Genomic DNA, 9,093 nt, shown 5'->3' on the forward strand with positions numbered 1-9,093 from the left:
TATAGGAATTCAGCAAAGTGGCAGGATATAAAATCAATGCACAGAAGTCTGTTGCATTTCTATAAGGAAATGATAAGGCAGAAGAAAGAGAAAGGAATCAATCTCATTTACAATTTCTAGGAATAAACCTAAACATAGGGGTAAAGGATCTGTACTCTGAAGAGTATAGAAGACTTATGAAAGAAATTGAGGAAGACACAAAGAAATGGAAAAACATTCCATGCTCATGGATTGGAAGAACAATATTGTTGAAATGTTTATGCTGCCCTGAGCAATCTACACATTCAATGCAATCTCTATCAAAATATCAGCAACATTATTCACAAAGCTAGAACAAATAATACTAAAATTTATATGGAACCAGAAAAGATCCTGAATGGCCAAAGGAATGTTGAAAAAGAAATCCAAAGCTGGTGGCATCAAAATTCCAGGCTTCAAGCTGTATTACAAAGCTGTAAGCATCAAGACAGTTGGTATTGGCACTAAAACAGACACATAGATCTATAGAACAGAATAGATAACCCAGAAATGGACCCTCAACTCTATGGTCAACTAATCTTTGATGCAGGAAAGAATATCCATTGGAAAACGGACAGTCTCTTCAACAAATGGTGTTGGGAAAACTGGACAGCCACATGCAGAAGAATGAAACTGGACCATTTTCTTACAACATATAAAAAATAAACTCAAAATGATGAAAGACATAAACATGAGACATAAATCCACCAAAATTCTAGAGAAGAACACAGGCAGCAATTGCTTTGACCTTGCCCACTGCAAATTCTTGCTAGACACATCTCACTAGGCAAGAGAAACAAAAGCAAAATGAACTATTGGGACTTCAAAAAAAGCTTTTGCATAGCAAAGGAAATAGTTAACAAAATGGTTGGACAATCTACTGAATGTGACTAGATATTTCCTAATAACATCTGATAAAGAGTTAGTTTCCAAAATATATAAATAACTTGGACAACTCAACACCAGAAGAACAAATAATCCAATTAAAAATGGGTAGAAGACATGAGTAGACATTTCTCTAAAGAAGACATTCAGATGGCCAACAGACAGGAAAAAAGCTCAACAATCACTCATCATCAGGGAAATGCAAATCAAAACCACAATGAGGTATCACCTCACACCTGTCCCATTGGCTAAATTCAAAAACACACAAGAAACAAGTGTTGTAGAGGAAGTAGTGTAAAGGGAACTCTTGTACACTTGGTGGGAATGCAAACTGGTGCAGCCATGGTGGAAAACAGTATGGAGGTTCCTCAAAAAATTAAAAACAGATTTACCATATGATCCAGTAATTCTACTACTGGATACTTACCCAAGGAATGTGAAAACAGTGAAATGAAAATAAACATGCACCCCAATGTTTACTGAAGCATTATTTACAATAGTCCATGTATGGTAGCATCCCAAGTGCCCATAGATAGAGGAATACAGAAAAAAAAAAAAAGGTGTGGTATGTACCCACAATGAAATATTTATCAGGAATAATAATGACTGAAATCTTGCCATTTGCAACAACATGTATGGAGCTAGAATATGATGGTAAGTGAAATAATCAGTCAGGGAAAGACAAATACCATATGATTTCACTCATATGTGGCATTTAAGAAACAAACAAAATGAGCAAAGAGAAAAGGTGCCAAAGGAAAAAACAGAATCTTATCTATAGAGAACACACTGCTGGTTCCCAGAGGGGAGATGGGTGGGGGAATGGGGGAAATAGGTAAAGGGGATTAGGATTACACTTATATTGATGAGCACTGAGTAATGTATAGGATTGTAGAATCCTTATACTGTACCCGTGAAACTAATATAACACTGTGTGTTAACTATACTAGAACTTAAAATAAAGGAACCAAACAAAGAAAAAGTAACTCAGCACACCAAAATGTATAGTTCTTGGTTTATGTGTTTTTCTTCCCAAGTAGAATAAAAGCTCCTTGTATAAAGTGATTGCATTGTGAACACAGTTTTTTCATGAGTGTAGCAAGGTCCTTGGATCCAGGCCGGTGCTAAGTGACTGGTGAGTGGGTATATATTAATGCAAGTCAGACTGAGGGAGTATACTTCAGATGTTTCAATGTCCCATGGTCTCTGTGATGGCTACTGGTTCCTCCCTAAGAATAATAGTGAACTGGTGGTTGCTGATACTGTTACACATGCAATCATGGGGGAACTTGGACAAGCAAATAGAGCAACCTTTAAAAAGAAACCCATTGGCCCAAAATGGCACCTCAGGCCAGATCAAGTACCCAAACCTTGTTTAATCCCTAACCTAACTACAGTTACCACTTCCCCTAGAAATGTTCACCTGTCAGTGAGATTTTTCTGGTCAGCACCAGTGAGGTATTCTGTCATATGGGCCCTCTCCATCCGCCAGGGAGGGGAGGTCATCTGAATGGTGAGACCCTCTCCTCTCACAATTAAGGGAAAGTAACCTTTCCTGAAACACTCCTTTTTCTTCTTATGGCAATGTCTTCCTATAATATCTTCCTGTTTATACATCTCTTCAGAGTTCCCCTTTACCTGCCAGATGTGTGCTACCCCATTCTTGAATCACTTAACAAAAACAACTGGATATTCAAATTTACCTGGATGATTTTTTGTTTTTTAACATAAGCATCAGGAAATTGGAAATGTAAATGAGCTGGGGTAGGGGTGAGATGGGGAAGGAAATACATGGGGGGTGTCACAAGGGCAGGAGGGACAGAGTGAAGGCAGGGTTCAGTGCTGGGTGCAGGGGGCTGTCTGTTTACATGGGTTTCTCTCTGGAGAAGGAAAAGCCTGAGAGGTGCGGTCAATTTCTCATGCCATATAAGACTTGTTCTGAATTAGGGGACGTGGAGCAGGATGGAAGCTGGTGACAGGGAGAAGCTGGAAGCCAGAAGGAGAGTCAGACCAGGAGGGGAAGTGAGAGTCTGAGCAGGTGTCCAGGGTTCAGGGAGGAGCACATTTGCATTGTTGCAGAGACCCAGGGAAGGCTTGTGTGTTGAGAAGGAAGTCAGAAGAGAGGTGCTGTGTGGTGTAGGTTTGCTAGAAGAGATGCCAAAGGCTGACTTGTAAGAAAAGAAAGAACATCTGCAAATATAATGCTGTTCCTGCAACTTCTGTTGCTGGTGGTTCTCCTCCCAGGTGGTGGCAGTGAAGATGGTGAGATCTGGCCCTACCCAGTGGGTGCATGTGTGAGTGTGTGTGTGTGTGTGTGCATATGTGTTTGTGACAGTCTTTGTTGTGTGTGATGTGTGAACATGTGCTTGTGTGCATTTCAATATGTGTGTAAGTATGTATGAGTATGTGTATGTAGGAGTCTACTTGAATTCCATCTTCCTCTGGGAAAGAGCCTCCAGCGGCTTCTAAACCTCATGTCTCCCCATCATAAATCTGAATCACACTCATCTAGGCAGGGAGTAGAAGCCAGACCCCAATTCTTGAAAAGCTTCATGTCTTCTGATACTTCACTCCTCTCTTGACCACAGGCTGTGCTCTTCTGTTCCTGACTAGTGTCACCTGACACCACCCCTCTCCCTGGCCTGCAACCTCTCCTCCCTCACTCTGTTACAGTCTCCTTGAACGGTACTTGTCTCCTCATTAAGTCCCATTAGTGAACTTTATCTATGTGTTCCCTGTACCCACTGCACTCCCTTGAAGCTAGATTATTTATACCTCAGCTCTCCCACTGAGCCCTTCCCTATTCTCTGCCCACACCCTTCATCTCTCTCCTCCAATATTTGTTCCTTCCTTTATCATTCACCTCTTCCTCTGCCTCCATCCACCACCACTTCTGCTTTGTGTGAGCGCCCCCTCAAACCTCAAACCAAACTGTGCTCCATTCCCTCCAATCCCCTGAACTTCTCCTTCTGCTTCCACCATCATGGCTTCCACCCATCTCATTTCATCTCTTTCTCTCCCCCTGTACTGTTACTCACAGTCTCTCTTCCCCAGATCCTTTCCAGATACAGATCACAGGAGGCTGTGATTCCCACTTTGGAAAAGTATCAGAAGCCTTTGCACAGATTGCTTATCAAGGATCAGATCTCATGAGTTTCCAGAACACATCATGGCGGCTATCTCCAAAGGGAAGAAGTAGGGCTCAGCAGGTCTTCACACTATTTAATCAGTATCATGTTTTCAATGAAATGCTATACACGCTCCTCAGTGGCACCTGCCCTGGTTCCTGTTGGGTCTTCTTGATGCAGGGAAGGCATATCTCCAGCAACAAGGTCAGTCCTGCTCCCTCCAAGAATTCTCTATTCTGCACTCATAAATTTGTACCATTCTTTCAAATTCAGGGTAAAAAGGAGTCAAGAGGGAGAGAGGATGATGGGGACAGGTTTCTAGAGGTGGAAAGATGTCTATCTAAAGTGATGTGAATATCTACCCTCTCAGTCTGTGAATTCCTGTCCTGTCTGTGCAGTGAGGCCAGAGGCCTGGTTGTCCACTGGCCCCAGTCCCAGTTCTGTCCATCTGCTGCTGGTGACCCACGTTTCTGGCTTCTACCCAAAGCCTGTGTGGGTGATGTGGATGTGGAGTGAGTAGGAGCAACAGGGCATCCAGCAAGGCAACGTCCTGCCCCATGCTGATGGGACATGGTACCTTCAGATGTCCTTTTATGTAATAACTAGGGACGCAGCTGGCCTGTTGTGCTGAGTGAGACACAGCAGTCTAGGAGGCCAGGACATGGTCCTCTACTGGGGTGAGAAAGACTGGGGTCCAGCTGGGAAAGGGGGTGGGTATTCCTCTAACAGAGCAGGAGAGCCAGATGAAAAATTGGGGATTCTAGGGACTCCAGACCACAAAGGACCAAAAAGTCAGTAATCCAAGAAATGCAAGAGTTGAGGGTGAAGGTCCTGCAGATGTGGGAGGACGTGGAGAGTTGGGTGAAGGGTCCATCTCTGAGGAGGGATCAGGGAAGACAGAAGAGGAATGGCAGTTGGTGAGGCAAAAGTTGACAGGACCAAAGAGGACCAGGGTGTTGCAGTTCAACCCGAGGTGGATGGAAAATGACACCCTCTGTGCACCGAACCCACAGAGCAGCCCCACTCCATGGGTTTGGTCTTCCTGGCAGTTGCAGTGACCCTGGTGTTTCTGGCAGGTCTGGCATTGTGGCTCTGGAAGCACTGGTAAGTCTCTTGGAACCCCCTTCCTGCTCTTTCCCATGTGGCCCCCTACCTTTCAGTCTGTCCCCAGCCCTCCTGCTTCCATTGCCCTTCCTCCCTGCAGTCCTCACCTCCTACTACAGAGGGACCTCCTCCTCTGTTCCTCCCAGGAAAACACACTGGAGACATCAATGCTCTGGCTTCCCTTTGAAGTGAGATCCCAGCAGCCCAGGCTCCAGGACTTACCTAAACGTAGCTCAGCGGTGATGTGCTTGCCACTCTCCGTGTGCAACTTTTTCTTTCAGTTCTGCCTAATGATCAGTTGTCAATATAAGCTTAGTGTAATTTAGTGGGATTTGTTGTTCTGACTTGTTTCTGGAACTTATATCTCAATATTTATATTTGAATGAAATGAAGTCCCAGCACATGCTTGGGTCATCAGGCATCAGATGTCACTTCCTCCTGAGAATGCTCCCTCATTCAGAAGTAGAAGCAGTCTACTGTTGAGAATGTCCACCACTTTTCCTGAACTTTTGTAAATCTATGTCTCATTCCCCACACCTCCTTACCTCCAGTTAGGTCCCTCGTCCCTTCTAATTGTCAGGATTCATAAGAGCAAAGTCAATGTCTTATTAATATGTATATCCTTGACAAGGACACTCACCAGCATGTATATCCTTGACAAGGACACTCACCAGGACACTCACCACTCTCTCAATAAAAATCTGTGTTGAATTTATGCCACATTTGTAGGTTTTTCTTTTGCTTCCTGACAAGTTTGTAGTAGTTGATATGTTTGATGCTCTTCTTGTTAAGTCTTGTCACCTGGCCAAGGGAATTCACACTCCTCTGGATCTTTTCTGAAGTCTCTGAGCCCCTGAGGAGAAACAGTTTTACCTGTGACCATTCCAGTTATTTAACTGCAGAAACCTGTTGGAGTGGATCCACTGCCTGATCCTTGTGGTTGATGGCAGGGGAATGAGATGCTCTCTATTGTCCTGATGATAAGGTAAGGGTATGAAGCCCGAGACAAGTGTAATTCAGTTTTCAACACCAGAGAAGGAAGCCTGAAGATGAAACTTGCATGGAAGGAGGCAGAGAAATTGTATACATGAAACTTGCCAGGAGGGTATATCTAAAGTGTTCTCACCATAAGAAAGTTAAAGAAAAGAACAGAAAAGAAGCAAGAGGGTCTGGAAGGAGGAGTAAACATGGAGGAGGAATAGGAGGACCCCAAGCTTGCCTGGACCCTCAAACACAGCAGGATAAATATCAAATAATTCTGAATACCCATGAAATTGATTTGAGGACTGACACAACAAACTGCACAGTTAGAGGCAGAGAAGAGACCACATCATGGAAGGTAGGAGGTACAGAGACATGACTTGGGGAAGTGGATCATGGGTGCTGTGGAGGGGAGGGAGCCCTTGTCACAGACAGGAGAGAGAGGGAGGGGGGTGGGGAGAAAGGAGTGTGCAGGGGATTACACAAGGAAAACACTTCCCCAAAGCCAATGACTGGGAAAATGACAGGGGCTCATTTGTGAGTTTGTGCAACCAGTGGGGCTCAACAACTGGTGTTTTTGAGGTCTATACCTTGGCCGATGTGGAGCCCAGTGGGCACTGCAGTGCTCCTGAGGAGGAGGGCAGAAGTCCGGGGACAGACAGTGTTCTGGTGTTTCTAATAAAAGGGTTTGGTATCTTGTAATTCTGGCCTAGGAGATCCAATGAAATGCCCTAGAATTTAGGGTGTCCAATACCAGTTGGGGTATATAAACAGTTATGCCTTATCCCAAGGTTAATTTAGAAGCCTCTTCTACCAGTAGGGCCATGGATGCCAGTGCTCAGAGGCCGGGAGGCCATCCCTGTGCCACAGGATCTAGATTCTTAGACAGATGTGTGAATGGGCATTGGGAAGGATCAAGCATTTGGATCAAGACTTCAAGGGCCACTCCCCTTCTCTCATGCACATATAAGGAGAAACACTTCTGGAGGTCGGGCAGGGACACTGGTGTGGCCCGTGTAAGTGCCTGTTGGAGAGTTCCAAAAGCTTTTGTCATTTCAAGGTCCCACTCCAGAAACTCCTCAGGTCCCTTCAGGGCCTCATAAAGAAGTTTTGTTATTAATCCAAATTGGGGTATCCATATTCGACAAAACCCTGAGATACAAAAAAGGAATGAAGCTACTGTTTTGTAGAGGGAATTTTCATGTTAAAATGAGACCCTTATGGTGGTCAGAGAGGCTCTTAGTCCCTGGAGTTAATATTAATCCTAAGCATTGAACCTTCTGAGAGGAAATTTGGACCTTTGAAGGGGAGAACTTATAGCCCCAGAAGGGAAGCTCTGAAGCACCAGGATGGTATTTGTGTCAGAGGTGTTCTCATTAGGGCTGTAGATAAGTAAATCATCAGCATATTGAAGTAAGACACTGCTTCTGGAGAGCTGAAAAGTGGAGAAGTCCTTGGCTAGGGCCTGTCCAAATGAATGTGGACTGTCTCTAAAGCCCTGAGGGAAGACAGTCCAAGTTAGGTTTGAGTAACCTGGGTGGAGGGGTCTTGCCACTCAAAGGCAAAAAGGAACTGGGAAGCCAGTGCACTGTGATGCAGAAGAAAGCTTCTTTTAGATCCAGCACTGTGTCTAAAGGGATTTGTCCTAGGAAGGTATAACGGTTAGGTAAATAGAAATAACAGAGTTGTTGATAGCTCTTATGTTTCCTGTACCATTCTATATGAGCTATTGGACTTTTATCGCCAAGATGGGGGTATTACAAAGCAAATTGCAGGGGTGCCAAAGTCCTGTCACTAAGAATTTTTGTATGAGTGGCCGTAGTCCCTGTCTGGCCTCCAGACATAAGGGTACTGGCATTTTCTGGGGAAGAAATGAAGATCTTTAAATTATATCCTTATAGTAGTTGTTGATAGGACATGCCCTGGGACGAAGGTGTCCCATACCTGAGGGGCATCTATTAAAATATAGAGGCCTTGATGTTTGAAAGGGCAGAGGTCTCAGAGGACAAAAATGCCAGCAGGGGGCAGTCAATCTCGGGAAGGCAAAGATTAGTTTGAACCTGTGTCATCAAATCCCTTCCCAGAAATGGAACGGGGTAAAGGTATTGTTACCCAAAGAACAAATCAAAGGGGGACTGAAAGGTTCCCTCTTTGGGCGCCTGAAATGTGACTCCTGAGTATTTTATAAGGGTGGAGAAGAGACTCCCATATCTCTTAGCAATTCAATTTGTCCCCTGCCACATCCGGGGTTACCCAAATCTCTACCATAGTGATGGAGAAGATGGGAGCCTGCACAGCCCCTGGGACTCCTTAGTCAAAGGAGAGATCATCTTCCTCTGCTCTGTAGGGCTCCTTATAATTGAGTTACAGAGTTAAGGGCATCTGCAGGTTGTCCAGAGTGGCCTCGATGATAAAATGCGTTGCAAATATTGCCATGACCTCTTGGCCCTCAGGATCTAGGTTAGTGTACTTTCTCATGGTCTCTGCTAAGCAAGAATGAAATTAGATGAGATTTTCATTTGGGCCTTGGGTTATTTCTTTAAGTTGTGTGAAATTCAGAGTTTTCATGACTGCTTTTTCATACCCTGATTAGGCAGGGTATCATGTAATCCTGAAGAATTCTACCAGTCTACTGCCTGATAATTCCATCTGGGGTTGGCATTTGGGACACTTATACCCCCACCAGAGCACAGTCATGGATATGGGTGTGGGCATCACCAGCCCAGCTCTGAGTCAAAGACCAGATATGGGTTTTTTCCTCATGGGTACAGCACACGGTAAAGATTATATGAATGTCCTGCCAGGTGAGATCAAAAAACAATTGGGAGGCTTTCAAATTCCTTTGTGAAGTGGGAAGGATCTTGGCTAGAGGAGCCAAGTTTTCTCTCTATCTGAGACAGATCAGACATTGAAAAGGTAACAGGGACACTTATGGTCCTGGCATCCTCATTTGCTACCTCATGGAGGGGCACTACAT

The 9,093-nt window shown here is 44.4% G+C and overlaps 1 pseudogene; it reads left to right on the plus strand.

Annotated features, from left to right (window-relative positions):
• The first annotated feature begins 3,104 nt into the window (after window positions 1-3,104).
• On the plus strand, window positions 3,105-5,327 carry LOC110573359 (annotated as a pseudogene).
• Window positions 5,328-9,093: the final 3,766 nt, after the last annotated feature.

The sequence above is a fragment of the Neomonachus schauinslandi genome, chromosome 6 (genome assembly GCF_002201575.2).
Source record: "Neomonachus schauinslandi chromosome 6, ASM220157v2, whole genome shotgun sequence".
In the NCBI taxonomy this organism is placed as follows: domain Eukaryota; kingdom Metazoa; phylum Chordata; class Mammalia; order Carnivora; family Phocidae; genus Neomonachus; species Neomonachus schauinslandi.